This window comes from Muntiacus reevesi, chromosome 14, assembly GCF_963930625.1.
Source record: "Muntiacus reevesi chromosome 14, mMunRee1.1, whole genome shotgun sequence".
Lineage (NCBI taxonomy): Eukaryota > Metazoa > Chordata > Mammalia > Artiodactyla > Cervidae > Muntiacus > Muntiacus reevesi.
In genome coordinates this window covers 48,593,785-48,610,254 of record NC_089262.1, presented here as the reverse complement: position 1 = coordinate 48,610,254, position 16,470 = coordinate 48,593,785, and the positions used below count along the sequence as shown (strand labels likewise).

Sequence of the window (16,470 nt, the reverse complement as noted above, 5' to 3'; positions counted from 1 at the left end):
CTGTGAAAAATACCGTTGGTAGCTTGATAGGGATTGCATTGAATCTATAGATTGCTTTGGGTAGAATAGCCATTTTGACAATATTGATTCTTCCAATCCATGAACACAGTATGTTTCTCCATCTGTTTGTGTCCTCTTTGATTTCTTTCATCAGTGTTTTACAGTTTTCTATGTACAGGTCTTTTGTTTCTTTAGGTAGATATACTCCTAAGTATTTTATTCTTTTTGTTGCAATGGTGAATGGTATTGTTTCCTTAATTTCTCTTTCTATTTTTTCATTGTTAGTATATAGGAATGCAAGGGATTTCTGTGTGTTAATTTTATATCCTGCAACTATACTATATTCATTGATTAGCTCTAGTAATTTTCTGGAAGAGTCTTTAGGGTTTTCTATGTAGAGGATCATGTCATCTGCAAACAGCGAGAGTTTCACTTCTTCTTTTCCTATCTGGATTCCTTTTACGTCTTTTTCTGCTCTGATTGCTGTGGCCAAAACTTCTAAGACTATGTTGAATAGTAGTGGTGAGAGTGGGCACCCTTGTCTTGTTCCTGATTTCAAGGGAAATGCTTTCAATTTTTCACCATTGAGGGTGATGCTTGCTGTGGGTTTGTCATATATAGCTTTTATTATGTTGAGGTATGTTCCCTCTATTCCTGCTTTCTGGAGAGTTTTAATCATAAATGAGTGTTGAATTTTGTCAAAGGCTTTCTCTGCATCTATTGAGATAATCATATGGTTTTTATCTTTCAATTTGTTAATGTGGTGTATTACATTGATTGACTTGTGGATATTAAAGAATCCTTGCATTCCTGGGATAAAGCCCACTTGGTCATGGTGTATGATTTTTTTAATATGTTGTTGGATTCTGTTTGCTAGAATTTTGTTAAGGATTTTTGCATCTATGTTCATCAGTGATATTGACCTGTAGTTTTCTTTTTTTGTGGCATCTTTGTCTGGTTTTGGAATTAGGGTGATGGTGGCCTCATAGAATGAGTTTGGAAGTTTACCTTCTTCTGCAATTTTCTGGAAGAGTTTGAGTAAGATAGGTGTTAGCTCTTCTCTGAATTTTTGGTAGAATTCAGCTGTGAAGCCATCTGGTCCTGGGCTTTTGTTTCCTGGAAGATTTTTGATTACAGTTTCGATTTCCTTGCTGGTGATGGTTCTGTTAAGATCTTCTATTTCTTCCTGGTTCAGTTTTGGAAAGTTATATTTTTCTAAGAATTTGTCCATTTCATCCAAGTTGTCCGTTTTATTGGCATAGAGCTGCTGGTAGTAGTCGCTTATGATCCTTTGGATTTCAGTGTTGTCTGTTGTGATCTCACCCTTTTCATTTCTTATTTTGTTAATTTGGTTCTTCTCTCTTTGTTTCTTAATGAGTCTTGCTAATGGTTTGTCAATTTTATTTATTTTTTCAAAAAACCAGCTTTTAGCTTTGTTGATTTTTGCTATGGTCTCTTTAGTTTCTTTTGCATTTATTTCTGCCCTAATTTTTAAGATTTCTTTTTCTTCTGCTAACCCTGGGGTTCTTCATTTCTTCCTTCTCTAATTGCTTTAGGTGTAGAGTTAGGTTATTTATTTGGCTTTTTTCTTGTTTCTTGATGTAAGCCTGTAATGCTATGAACCTTCCCCTTAGCACTGGTTTTACAGTGTCCCATAGGTTTTGGGTTGTTGTGTTTTCATTTTCATTCATTTCTATACATATTTTGATTTCTTTTTTGATTTCTTCTATGATTTGTTGGTTATTCAGAAGCGTGTTATTTAGCCTCCATATGTTTGAATTTTTAACAATTTTTTTCCTGTAATTGAGATCTAATCTTAGTGCACTGTGCTCAGAAAAGATGACTGGAATGATTTCAATTTTTCTGAATTTTCCAAGACCAGATTTATGGCCCAGGATGTGATCTATTCTGGAGAAGGTTCCGTGTGCACTTGAGAAAAAGGTGAAATTGATTGTTTTGGGGTGAAATGTCCTATAGATATCAATTAGGTCTAGCTGGTCCATTGTATCATTTAAGGTTTGTGTTTCCTTGTTGATTTTTGTTTAGTTGATCTATCCATAGTTGTGAGTGGGGTATTAAAGTCTCCCACTATTATTGTGTTACTATTAATTTCCTCTTTCATACTCATTAGCATTTGCCGTACATATTGCGGTGCTCCTATGTTGGGTGCATATATATTTATAATTGTTATATCTTCTTCTTGGGTTGATCCTTTGATCATTATGTAGTGTCCTTCTTTGTCTCTTTTCACATCCTTTATTTGAAAGTCTATTTTATCTGATATGAGTATTGCGACTCCTGCTTTCTTTTGGTCTCTATTTGCGTGAAATATTTTTTTCCAGCCCTTCACTTTTAGTCTGTATATGTCTCTGGTTTTGAGGTGGGTCTCTTGTAGACAGCATATATAGGGGTCTTGTTTTTGTATCCATTCAGCCAATCTTTGTCTTTTGGTTGGGGCATTCAACCCATTTACATTTAAGGTAATTATTGATAGGTGTGATCCCGTTACCATTTACTTTGTTGTTTTGCGTTCACGTTTATACAACCTTTCTGCATTTCCTGTCTAGAGAAGATCCTTTAGCATTTGTTGAAGAGTTGGTTTGGTGGTGCTGAATTCTCTCAGCTTTTGCTTGTCTGTAAAGCTTTTGAATTCTCCTTCATATCTGAATGAGATCCTTGCTGGGTACAGTAATCTAGGTTGTAGATTATTCTCTTTCATTACTTTCATTATGTCCTGCCATTCCCTTCTGGCCTGGAGGGTTTCTATTGATAGATCAGCTGTTATCCTTATGGGCATCCCTTTGTGTGTTATTTGTTGTTTCTCCCTTGCTGCTTTTAGTATTTGTTCTTTGTTAATTTGATTAATATGTGTCTTGGAGTGTTTCGCTTTGGGTTTATCCTGTTTGGGACTCTCTGGGTTTCTTGGACTTGGGTGGCTATTTCCCTCCCCATTTTAGGGAAGTTTTCAGCTATTATCTCCTCGAGTATTTTCTCATGGCCTTTCTTTTTGTCTTCTTCTTCTGGGACTCCTATGATTTGAATGTTGGGGTGTTTCACATTGTCCCAGAGGTCCCTGAGGTTGTCCTCATTTCTTTTGATCCTTTTTTCTTTTTTCCTCTCTGCTTCATTTATTTCCACCATTCTATCTTCTACCTCACTTATCCTATCTTCTGTCTCCGTTATTCTACTCTAGGTTCCCTCCAGAGTGTTTTTGATCTCATTCATTGCATTATTCATTTTTAATTGACTCTCTTTTATTTCTTCTAGGTCTTTATTAAACATTTCTTGCATCTTTTCAATCTTTGTCTCCAGGCTATTTATCTGTAACTCCATTTTGTTTTCAAGATTTTGGATCATTTTTATTATCATTATTCTAAATTCTTTTTCAGATAGATTCCCTATCTCCTCCTCTTTTGTTTGACTTGGTGGGCACTTGTCATGTTCCTTTACCTGTTGGGTATTTCTCTGCCTTTTCATCTTGTTTAGATTGCTGTGTCTGGAATGGGCTTTCTGTATTCTGGAGGTCTGTGGTTCCTTTTTATTGTGGAGTTTTTACCCGGTGGGTGGGGTTGGACGGTTGGCTTGTCAAGGTTTCCTGGTTAAGGAAGCTTGTGTCAGTGTTCTGGAGCGTGGAACTTGATTTCTTCTCTTTGAAGAGCAATGGAGTGCCCAGTAATGAGTTTTGAGATGGGTCTATGTGTTAGGTGTGACTTTGGGCAGTCTGTATGTTGACTTTCAGGGCTATGTTCCTGCGTTGCTGGGGAATTTGTGTGGTATGTCTTGCTCTAAAACTTGTTGGCTCTTGGGTGGTGGTTGGTTTCAGTGTAGGTATGGAGGCTTTTGGACGGTCTCTTATTACTTAAAGTTCCATGTAGTCAGGAGTTTTCTGGTGTTCTCAGGTTTTGGGCTTAAATCTCCTGCCTCTGGATTTCAGTTTTATTCTTCCTGTAGTCTCAGGACTTCTCCAACTATACAGCACTGATAATAAAACTTCTAGGTTAATGGTGAAAAGATTCTCCCCCGTTAGGGACTCCCAGAGAGGTTCACAGAGTTACATGAAGAAGAGGACAGGGAGGAGGGAAATAGAGATGAGCAGGAGGAGAAAAAGGGGGACTCAAGAGGAGAGAGACAGATCTACGCAGTCATCTGTTCCTAGAGTGTTCTCCGTAGCCCAGACACACACAAAGATTCACAGAATTGGATTGGGAAGAGAAGGGGAAAGGAGGAAATAGAGGTGTTCTGAGGTAGAAAACAGAGAGTCAAGATTGGGAGAGAATAATCTCTCCTCCTGAATAAAAATGGAAACTGAATATTGGATTCTTAAATGTTTACAGTTTATATCATATACTGAAGAACAGAAATTAAAAATCTAGAGTAGAGGTTAGACTCTTAAAAATACTATATTAAAAACAAAAACAGAAATAGGAGGAAAGGAGGAAATAGAGGTGTTCTGAGGTAGAAAACAGAGAGTCAAGATTGGGAGAGAATAATCTCTCACTCCTGAATAAAAATGGAAACTGAATATTGGATTCTTAAATGTTCACAGTTTATATCATATACTGAAGAACAAAAATTAAAAATCTAGAGTAGAGGTTAGACTCAAAAATACTATATTAAAAACAAAAACAAAACCAAAAACACCCCCCAAAAAAATTTTAGAAATATATATGAAGTTCGGTTTAAAAATAGGGCTTCTCTTCTTTTTTTTTTCTTTCTTCTTTGTAAGGTTATAGTGTATTGAAAATGAATAATTAAGGAGCAGTAGAGGAGTACTAGAGGACTTTAAAAGAAATAAGAGAAAAAGAAAAATAGAAAATAGAAGAGAAGAAGGGGGAAAAAAAAAAGAAGAGAAAAAAAGAGGAAAAAAAAAATTTTCCCTAACTAAAAAAATCGTAAGAATTTATGAAAATGAAAGTTAAGGAGTAATGGGGGAGTAATAGGGAATTTTAAAGGAAAATAAAAGAGAAAAAGTAAAAAAGAAAAAATAAAATAAAATAAAAATTTTTTTTTCTTACTTAAAAAAAAAAAGTAAAAATATATCTAGGAATTTCTCTGGAGCTGTTGCGGTCAGTGTGGGTTCGGCTCAGTTTCAGATAGCTCCTCGTTCCAGCTTACACTTCTCGATATCTACAGGTCCCTTGTGGTGTGGTCAGTGTTTCCTACAGGGATTTTAATCTGTTGCACCAGTTCCTTCTGAAGCGGTTCCCTTTGTTTATTTGGCTTCTGTTTGCCGGTCTCTTCAGGGCCTCATTTCCGCCCTGACATAGGCGGGCGGAGGTGGACTCTTATTCAGGTAGCTAGTTCCGTCGCGCTGCAGGGCGGGGCTGGCGCTTCGGGGCGAGGCCGGCGCTGTTCAGGCTCCGGCTGCTCTATATGGAGTGCGCCCGCGCTGCGCGCGGTTCCAGCCCTCGGGTGTTCCGCAAAAGTTCGGAACAGAAAGCCGCGCCTGCTCTTTGTGCCTTCCCCGTCAGAGCGGTCCAGGCAGCCAGGGGCTTGGCGGTCGCACTCTCCCCGGGTGCGCGCGCCCACTCCCTGCCGCGGTCCCAGTCTCAGATTCTGCGGGCGTCTGGGGTGCTTTTCTGCTGGGAGTTGCTTTTAGGCTCGTAATCTGTGGGTTTTATTTATTGTTTCTCTCCCAGTCAGGTTGCCCTCTGAGATTCAAACACTTTCCCCAGGCCCGCCAGTGCGGGGGTTTCCCGATGTCTGGGAACGTCCTCTATTAAGACCCTTCCCGGGACGGATCTCCGTCCTTAGCTCTTTTGTCTCACTTTTTATCTTTTATATTTTGTCCTACCTCCTTTCGAAGACAGTGGGCTGCTTTTCTGGGCGCCTGGTGACCTCAGCTAGCGATCAGAAGTTGTTTTGTGAAGTTTGCTCTGCGTTCAGTTATTCTTTTGATGAATTTCTAGGAGAGAGTGGTCTCCCCGCCCTACTCCTCCGCCATCTTGGCTCCTTCCTCCCTTTATTTCCCTTTCATGGGTGGAAAATCTTGATGGGAATTTGGCAGATCTTTCCACTTAGAGTCTTTGCCAAATAATCAGGAATTTCTGTTATGTTAATATATCAGTGCTCTTTTGTCCTTAAGCTTAGAGTAGACTTTTTTTGGTTATATAAAACATTGTCTTCCTTGGAAAATTTGTAACTGAAGTTTTGTAAAAATTGCTCAAAAGCTGCACCAGTTGAGATGATAAGTCACTAGCCACAGGTGACAGATTTCTCTTAATTTAAATTAATTAAAATTCAATAAAAGAGGCCTTCAGTTCCTCAGTTGCCCTAGCCACATTTTCAGCCCTAAGTAGCCACTGTGGCTGGTAGATACTGACTTAGTGCAGAAAGAGAACATTTCCACTGTTGCAAACACCTGTTGGGCCATGCTGTTCTAGAATCTAGAATCTGGACTTCTATGGGGCTTCAGAAGAGTCTGAATCCATTTGTGCATGCAGAAAGCAGCATGGTGCAGTAGAAGTGAAACAGTATTTAAGGCCTGGGTTTAAATCCAGCTCCACTGCTCATTTTCATGCCTTGGGAGTTTGTGACTCAATAAAACTTCAGAAACCATCTGGGGACTGACACTGGGTTACTAAGTGCTTACTTTGTCAGATAAATGACATTATTTAACAAGGAAATTCCCATCGATATACACAATCATTTTATTTTCCAAAGGCATTTCACTTGATTTTTTTTATAAAGAGAATGGCACATATTCTCAAAATAAATGAGTCTTCTAAAGGAGTACGGTTAGCTTCTTTTTTTTTTTAATGTGGCTTTGTTTTAAAAAACCTCACTCCTTGGTTCATATTCTCTTCTTCACAAAGGCCAGTGAACATTCTGTTGGGCAAGAACCAGGTCTCAGCCTGGCATTTTTGGAAACCACTGAATTCTTCCACTTGTGCATGACTGCCAATGAGTTACTCAAGTTCTCTGAACCCAGTTCTTTATCTTAGGATGGGAATATGAGCATCCATTTAATGCAGAGGCATCAAAATTAAATTCCATGGGTCAGTAGAGCAGGATCTGGTACATAGTGTTTGCACAGAAAGTATCCTACTCTCATGCCTGTCTTTTTTATCACACCCTTCTTTTAATCTATGAAATTGTTTTACCTCATGCAGATCTTAAAAAATTGTTGTTCTTGCTTCCCATAAATCTTTTCCCTGGGAACCCATCCTGGAGAAAAACCAAGCAGGCAGGGCCACTGACATTAAGAACGGGCCTGTCAAATAAGATAAACTAGGAAAGAAGAACCTGTTCCTACAATGGAGTGAGGACGCTTATGAAAGCTGGCTGTGTACTCAACCCTTTCCTGTCCTTCTTCCTCCTCCATGGAGGTCAGGCATCACCGCTACATGACAATGATTTGTGCCATCAACACACCTGGAAGGATCACTTTCTCATATTGGCTTTTATTACACGAAATAAATAGGCTCAGAGAGTGTCTCTATGTCAGCAAATTGCTTTTAACTTCTTTCATCTAGAAAACCATTTGCTGTATAATTTTGACAGTGGATCATCTTTCATGCCGTCATTTAACTAACAAATTTGAGGCCACTTATTGGCATCATGTGTATTCTCTAATGAAGCCTTAAATTTTGTCTTATGACAAAGAAGACTAGAGAATTTTTGCTTATGTTGCCTTAGCTCCAGTTTCATTTACTTTCTTATCAATGCATGTGGTATGAGCATACATGGGCCAAAAATCAAGGGGTTTTGTTTTAAAAATGTTTTTGGTCAAATATCAGGCCACACCTTAATTCTTAAAATGTGAGTAAGAAGTGAACAAATGATTTAAATTCTAGAAGACTGAATAGCTTTCAAAGTCACATTCCTTTCTAAAGTTCTATGATATGACCTCTTTCTTTATGTTTTAAAAAGGTTTTACTTTGGACAGCATTTCTAGTTTCACAGCAAAATTAAGAGGAAAGCATAGAGATTCCTCATATACTTTCTGTCTGATACCAGAGTGGTACATCTGTTACAATTGATGACCTTGCATTGACATTATATTTGTTTAATCTTAGGAAATATAACTTACAATGAAATTTTGCAGAGCAGATGGTGTTTGAAGGGTGCTTACCTTGAAAGGTACAGACAATATAGTAAATTCTCCTTATACTGATAAGGGTGCACCTTTTCCTCCACAATAATTTTATCCTCCCTTATTTGAAATACAGAAGCAGAAAATCAAAATACTTTCTCTAGGATTGCATTCAAATGCACACAAAATGTATACATAAATATATTTATATGGAAGTATTTGCATACACATGCATATGCACATAAATGTCATCTCCTGAGACATTTGTTATGTATGACATGCATGTAATTTTGCTGCACTCTGAATATGAACATATGATATTGAACTCTCAGTCAGAATTATCACCTCAGTAGGAAACCAAAAATTATTTGATTTCATCTTATTATTTTAGTTTAGGGAAGAAGGACATGAAAAACAGTGGATGGATAGAGACTGTTTTGTGAGTCATATTAGTGATTTGTTTTGTTTTGTTCTGGATTTTTACATTAACTCTTCCATTTGTTGTCTTTATGGTATATATCAGCTTCATGAAATGAAAAATGTACTAGCGGTTAGGGATTGTTTGGAATGTGCTTTTGGCATTGATAAATGCCACTACTGATGCCAAATTGTGCAGTGTTTAAGCACAGACCCACCAAGAGTCATACTGCCTGTGTTTGAATGCTGGCCCCATCATGCCATGGGTATTTGATTTTTTTGTCCTTCTTAGGCCTCCCGTTACTAATCTACAAAACACACACACACACACACACACACACACACCTAATAGGGGATAATGAGTGTAATGTTCTTTTGCATAGTGCCTAATGCATAGTAATTGTTTGATAATATTAATTACTGTTATTATTTTATAGGGGATTCCCAGGTGGCTCAGTGGTAAAGAATCTTCCTGCCAATGCAGGAGATGCAGGAGACGCCCGTTCGATCCCTGGGTCAGGAAGATCCCCTGGGGAAGGAAATGGCAACCCACTCCAGTACTCTTGCCTGGGAAATCCTGTGGACAGAGGAGCCAGGAGGTTGTGGAGTCAGGCACAACTGAGCGACTGAGCACACATATTATTTTATAATAATTATAATTGTTTGAAATTATGCTACTACTATTTATCAGTTTGTTGGATAGTTGTACTCTGATTTTTCAAAGTAATTGTACTGAAAGCCCATGTAAGAAATAAAAAATAATAAGAACATATTAAAACGGCCCCCAGTGCTGAAATCAACATTGAGTGATTTTGCTGAGCATCAGTGGAAAGGAGGTTAGTTTAAATTACTATTCAAGTCTATTAGGAAATTACAATTCAAGGCCAAAAGAAGGGGTTAAAGTACATAAACTCTTTCCTCATAAAGTTAAGAACTTGGATGTTCTTATACACCTGTTTTCATAGAATAGGTATTAGCTCATTTGTCTGTTAAAATTGAGGAAAGGGCTGTAATTTCATTTCTCCATTTGTAGTTTATCCTTTTTGTTTCTAGTATGGATTTTTTTTTCCTTTTTTTTCCCCCCATTTATTTTTATTAGTTGGAGGCTAATTACTTTACAGTATTGTGGTGGTTTTTGCCATACATTGACATGAATCAGTCATGGATTTACATGTGTTCCCCATCCCGATCTCCCCTCCCACCTCCCTTCCCATCCCATCCCTCTGGGTCTTCCCAGTGCACCAGCCCTGAGCACTTGTCTCATGCATCCAACTTGGGCTGGTGATCTGTTTCACCCTTGATAGTATACTTGCTTCAATGCTGTTCTCTCAGAACATCCCACCCTCGCCTTCTCCCACAGAGTCTAAAAGTCTGTTCTGTACATCTGTGTCTCTTTTCCTATTTTACATATAGGGTTATCATTACCATCTTTCTAAATTCCATATATATGCATTAGTATACTGTATTGGTCTTTATCTTTCTGGCTTACTTCTCTCTGTATAATGGGCTCCAGTTTCATCCACCTCATTAGAACTGATTCAAATGAATTCTTTTTAATGGCTGAGTCATATTCCATAGTGTATATGTACCACAGCTTCCTTATCCATTCGTCTGCTGATGGGCATCTAGGTTGCTTCCATGTCCTGGTTATTATAAACAGTGCTGCGATGAACATTGGGGTACACGTGTCTCTTTCAGATCTGGTTTCCTCGGTGTGTGTGCCCAGGGGTGGGATTGCTGGGTCATATGGCAGTTCTATTTCCAGTTTTTTAAGAAATCTCCACACTGTTCTCCATAGTGGCTGTACTAGTTTGCATTCCCACCAACAGTGTAAGAGGGTTCCCTTTTCTCCACACCCTCTCCAGCATTTATTGCTTGTAGACTTTTGGATAGCAGCCATCCTGACTGGCGTGTAATGGTACCTCATTGAGGTTTTGATTTGCATTTCTCTGATAATGAGTGATGTTGAGCATCTTTTCATGTGTTTGTTAGCCATCTGTATGTCTTCTTTGGAGAAATGTCTGTTTAGATCTTTGGCCCATTTTTTGATTGGGTCATTTATTTTTCTGGAATTGAGCTTCAGGAGTTGCTTGTATATTTTTGAGATTAACCCTTTGTCTGTTTCTTCATTTGCTATTATTTTCTCCCATTCTGAAGACTGTCTTTTCACCTTGCTTATAGTTTCCTTTGTTGTGCAAAAGCTTTTAAGTTTCATTATGTCCCATTTGTTTATTTTTGCTTTTATTTCCAATATTTTGGGAGGTGGGTCATAGAGGATCTTGCTGTAATTTATGTCAGAGAGTGTTTTGCCTATGTTTTCCTCTAGGAGTTTTATAGTTTCTGGTCTTACATTTAGATCTTTAATCCATTTTGAGTTTATTTTTGTGTATGGTGTTAGAAAGTGTTCTAGTTTCATTCTTTTACAAGTGGTTGACCAGTTTTCCCAGCACCACTTGTTAAAGAGGTTGTCTTTTTTCCATTCTTGCCTCCTTTAAACAGAATCCAACAACATATTAAAAAGATCATACATCATGACCAAGTGGGCTTTATCCCAGGAATGAAAGGATTCTTTAATATCCACAAGTCAATCAATGTAATACACCACATTAGCAAATTGAAAGATAAAAACCATATGATTATCTCAATAGATGCAGAGAAAGCCTTTGACAAAATTCAACATCCATTTATGATAAAAACTCTCCAGAAAGCAGGAATAGAAGGAACATACCTCAACATAATAAAAGCTATATATGACAAACCCACAACAAATATTATCCTCAATGATGAAAAATTGAAAGCATTGCCCCTAAAATCAGGAACAAGACAAGGGTGCCAACTCTCACCACTACTATTGAACATAATTTTGGAAGTTTTGGCCACAGCAATCAGAGCAGAAAAAGAAATTAAAGGAATCCAGATAGGAAAAGAAGAAGTGAAACTCTCACTGTTTGCAGAAGACATGATCCTCTACATAGAAAACCCTAAAGACTCTACCAGAAAATTACTAGAGCTAATCAATGAATATAGTAAAATTGAAGGATATAAAATTAACACACAGAAATCACTTGCATTCCTGTACACTAACAATGAGAAAACAGAAAGAGAAATTAAGGAAACAGTACCATTTACCATTGCAACAAAAATAATAAAATACTTAGGAATATATATACCTAAAGAAACAAAAGACCTATACTTAGAAAACTATAAAACACTGATGAAAGAAATCAAAGAAGACACAAATGGAGAAATATATCGTGTTCATGGATTGGAAGAATCAATATTGTGAAAATGAGTATACTACCCAAAGCAATCTGTAGATTCAATGCCATCTCTATCAAGCTACCAACAGTATTCTTCACAGAACTAGAACAAATAATTTCACAATTTGTATGGAAATACAAAAAACCTCAAATAGCCAAAGCAATATTGAGAAAGAAGAATGGAACTGGAGGAATCAATCTGCCTGACTTCAGGCTCTACTACAAAGCCACAGTCATCAAGACAGTATGGTACTGGCACAAAGACAGAAATATAGATCAATGGAACAAAATATTTGAAAGCCCAGAGATAAATCCACATACCTACGGACACCTTATCTTCTAGTATGGATTTTAAATGCAAAGTTGATTTTCAAGTGAGGGTTAACATTTCAGCTTGATGACTGATAACTATGGTCAGAATTATAGAAAAACTACCTAAACTATGTATACAGACATGCACAAATGACTTGGAATTTGATATTGAAAAAATTCAGATTGAATCATACTGCTGTACATAGTACTGAATTGCTTTAATTTTGATCTTATAGTAACTTACATTATTTTTAGTCCTCACTCAAATGTTCCTGGACATTCCTGCCAGAATTCAAGTCTTGGTAGTTATGATTTTGACCAAGCTTTTGTGTTAAATGGATTACCTTAATTCTAAGTGGCCAGTAGCAACAAAGAAGATTACTTTCAGGTGTGGCTAATGTTAGCTTCTTGTTATAGTAACTTCAGTCCCTGGGGTCCCACAGTGGAAGTACTAGTCTTTTTTTTCTTTCTTATTAGTTATAGTGAAGCTAATTCTAAACTAAAAGGTGAAGCAGAGAAACCATATTTTCAGGTGACTCTGATAGACAGTGAAGAAGAGTTTTTCTTTGTTGTTGTTGTTATTTTATTGCAGTAGTTTTGTGTCTACAAGGAATTTATGGAATTCATAATACCTCCTTCATAAGTAATTTTAAAAGATTTGTTATATTCTTCAATGAGGCATTCATATTTTCTGAGAACAACATTATTTTTTGGGAAAAGGAAATCATTAAAAAATGATACCTATGAAAAAATATGGTATGGTTTCACAAAATGTCTTCGTTGCCAAGTTTCCAGAATATTTTTATTGTCTGAAATGATAGTTTCATGATTTTAATTTAAAAGGGTAGCAACACACTGTGCTGTACACCTAAAACTGATCTAACATAAATCAGCCATACTTCAATTTTTTAAAAGGGTAGCAACATGAAATATTCAGCATCGCCTTTAATTAGTACACAATGAACACTATTTCTCAAATAGTATTTTAATATTTGGCTTTGTCTTATGAACATTTTATCAAAATAAGCATTTACTAGGTTGTTTTTAAAGGAATGAATGAACTAAAATACATTTGAGTAATTTGTAAAATTATTAGAATCTATTTTATTTTAAAGTAGAATTAGCAGTTACATTTCAATACATTTAGATATCCATCTGCTTGGAAAGTTTAGAGATTACTAAGCTTAGGCTACAGTTATCAGAATTGTTTAAAAGTATGCCTGTGTGCTGAGTTGTGACCAACTCTTTGCGACCCCGTGGACTGCAGCCCACCAGGCTCCTCTGTCCATGGGGTTTCCCAGGCAAGTATACTGGAATGGGTTGCCATTTCCTCTTCCAGGGGATCTCCTGCATCTCCTGTATTGGCAGGCAGATTCTTTACCACTGAGCCACCTGGAAAGCCCATTTAAAAAGTATGTGTGCTTGGTCACTCAGTCGTGTCTGACTTCTTGTGACCTTTTTTAGACTGTAGTCCACCAGGCTACTCTGTCCATGGAATTTTTCAGGCAAAAGTACTGAAGTGGGTTGTCATTTCCTCCTTTAGGGATCTTCCTGACTGAGGGCTCAAACCCATGTCTCCTATCCATCTGGGAAGCCCCATTTAAAAGTATAAAGCCATTTCCCATGATACAAAACAATTGGAAGCAATCATGTGTTTTGATCAACCTCCCACTCCTGGTTATTGGAGGCACATAGAATTACCTTGAAAAAAACTGAATTCATTGACTGCTTAGTGATCCTGTCAGGCAGCATGCAGTTTTGAGAGCTCAAATATTAGGGTACCCTTCTTGAGTCATGGTTAAGTAGAGGGTTAGAGAAAGCAAATGAAAGAACAACCAAAACCTTATCATGATCTGAATTATAATCGTTAGAAGGAGCTCTCGCCAAATGGTTCAACTTCTGCCTGTGGAATTGGGAGTTGAGTGGGCACAAAAAGGGGATATCATCCATTCTTTCTGACAGCTAGATGGTGCTGAGAAGCTTTTTAATAAAACACTTTGCTAAATGAAAAAAGAAGTATAAAGGCATGTAAAATTTTTCATGACTCAACAAGTTTAGTGTTAAAAACAAGCTATAAAGTGGAATTAGAGTAGGATTCTAATTATGTAAGAAATCATGTACCTATAAAAATCCTATATAACATACATGTGCTCACATATCCAGAAGGAAAGTGTTATCAACAATTATCTTTGGGTGACTCAAGGTTTTTCTGTATTTCCCAAAGTTTCTGTAGTTGATATGAGTCTTATATTTGGTATATGCATATATTAGCTTTCTAAAAGATCAGGTATATTGTATTACCTATTTGTTTGTTTGTTTTCTATGTCTGTACTTCTGTGAACATGGGAGTAAAGAGTGGTGAATAGAAAAGTTCCTCCTGTGGCTCATTCTTGGGTGTTGTCAAACAGGGCTCCCAGAAGCATTTTTATGCTTTTTATGCACTTTTTATGTTGGGTTCCCAGAAACATTTTAATGTACATATTAAAAATAGAACATACTTGTTCTCTAATTGGTTTCTAATTCTAAAAGAGGAGGATCAAGGGTAACAATGCATAGGTGATAGTTTCAAGTCTAAATGAAGAAAGACACTAAGATTTCAAAATACCATTGTCTGTGTGTTTATCAATCCCCTAATCCTATTGACAAACTCCAGAGGAGAACAACTTTCTGGTTTTATAGCCAGAGACAGTGAAGCTTGGAAGATCAAAAAGTTTACACAATATTCAGAAAGTAAGCCTCAACCTGTGGCTCCTCTTCAAAGCCTAGTTCATCCAGCCACGTATCATCCTGAAATTTGCAATGCACGATACTCAGAAGCAGCAGGTACTTTGCGGCCACTAATCCTTTTTAGCTTTATAGGATTAGAAGTCTTTACTCAATAAAGTGTAAATGTTCTTCTAATTAACTGCATCTCATTTTTCTTCTGGGTTGGTCATAATAGTGTGGAAAAGTCATTAGCACGTGTGTTTCACACACAATCTTGAAATGAACTAGTTTGCAAAGCTCTGTTTTCAGGTGCTGCTGTTGGTTGAACTTAATTTGTTAAGAAGGCAAGAAGCTTTTCCTCATTTAAGTACTTGAGTAGTTTATGGATCCCAGTGAAGCCTCTGTGAGGGTTTGCTTTTTGATTTCTCTCTTTCGGTTTCTTGTCAATGTTGCTGGCTTCTTATTACAGAAAGAATGAGGGTAGAAAATAAAGCGCTGTAGTAAATGCTGCAAAAGTAGCAGAAGGATGGCCAAAGGAGTGGTTCTTGACTCTGTGGTCGTTCCTCTCTGGAAAAACAGAATATTCAATAGTGCCCTACTGAGCCTCACATTCCCCAGCCTCCAGTAGCGCTGTCTCAGAACTCAGCAGGCTTTGTCTCTGAGGAAGGGGAGAGGCTGCCCCAGCCCCAGGTACCAGAGGGGGTGACTCTGGTTCAGCTCATGTTAACCAGGACAGGTGACCGACAAAGACTGAGACAAAGATTTTTTTAAATTATACATCCATTATAAATTCAGAGATAATTTAAACCTTACATAATTTTGAAAAGAAAAGTTTAGCTATTTATTAAGGGCATTTGCTACTGAAATGCTAGAAATAATTCTACTCTGACTAAAATGAGACAGTCAAGATATTTGGCAAAAACAATTTCTGGTCACGTCAAAAGAGTGAAATATCTCCATCACTAAAACTGTGAAGCAAGACTGATAAATTACCCTAAATATTGTATATTCTAAATAAATTATTATCAGTGCTTGGGAGTGAAATATAACCAAAAATAGAATTAAGTGTTTTTATATCTGCTCACATGCTTTTCAGTTTAGAGTGATTCAAATCCAGTGTAATTCATGTGAAAAATTAAAAGACTTATTTCCAGGGATTAATATTTGAATGATGCTGTGCCTTCGTCAAGGTGACTAAGTTCTTAGGAAATAAACTTGGTAGTTGGGCAGTTATAAAGAATAAAGTGGAAGCAAAGACTGTATCTTTGAAAAGTATCTAGATTTTGTATGAGTTAAATTTTGGCTGTCTGCATAATCTCTCCAAAGAGCAGATGCCCCTCAAAAAGATAATTGTGAAATGAAGAGGGTGCAAAATAACACATATTTCCTTAAAAGCATGTACTATCCCTTTTCTGCTTTATTTTTCCCACACTTTGAATTTGAAGATCTCTGTGGAACTCGATGATGACCAAAACAACTGGTCTAGTTATTGGTAACGATCCATTTACTAACATTGGTAACGATCCGTTTACTAACGTCATCCATATGCCGCTAGTGCTGAAGCATATTTCCCGAGTGTTGTTTTAGGTCACTCAAGCCCTTTCCAGAATTGTTCATGAGTGAGCGAACCGTTCAACTGCAGTGTTCTCAGGGTCATGTCCGGAAGCTTTCTGTGTAGAATAATTCCATTCCCTTTTGATTAAAGGGCTCCAGCTAGCTAGATCAAGAAATACCCCGTGG

The 16,470-nt window shown here is 37.3% G+C and overlaps 1 protein-coding gene across 6 annotated transcripts in view; it reads left to right on the top strand.

Annotated features, from left to right (window-relative positions):
- The window catches only part of PDE4D (phosphodiesterase 4D), a 1,548,416-nt gene that overhangs the window by 1,321,647 nt on the left and 210,299 nt on the right, over positions 1-16,470 (top strand). The gene's annotated exons all lie outside the window — the stretch shown is intronic.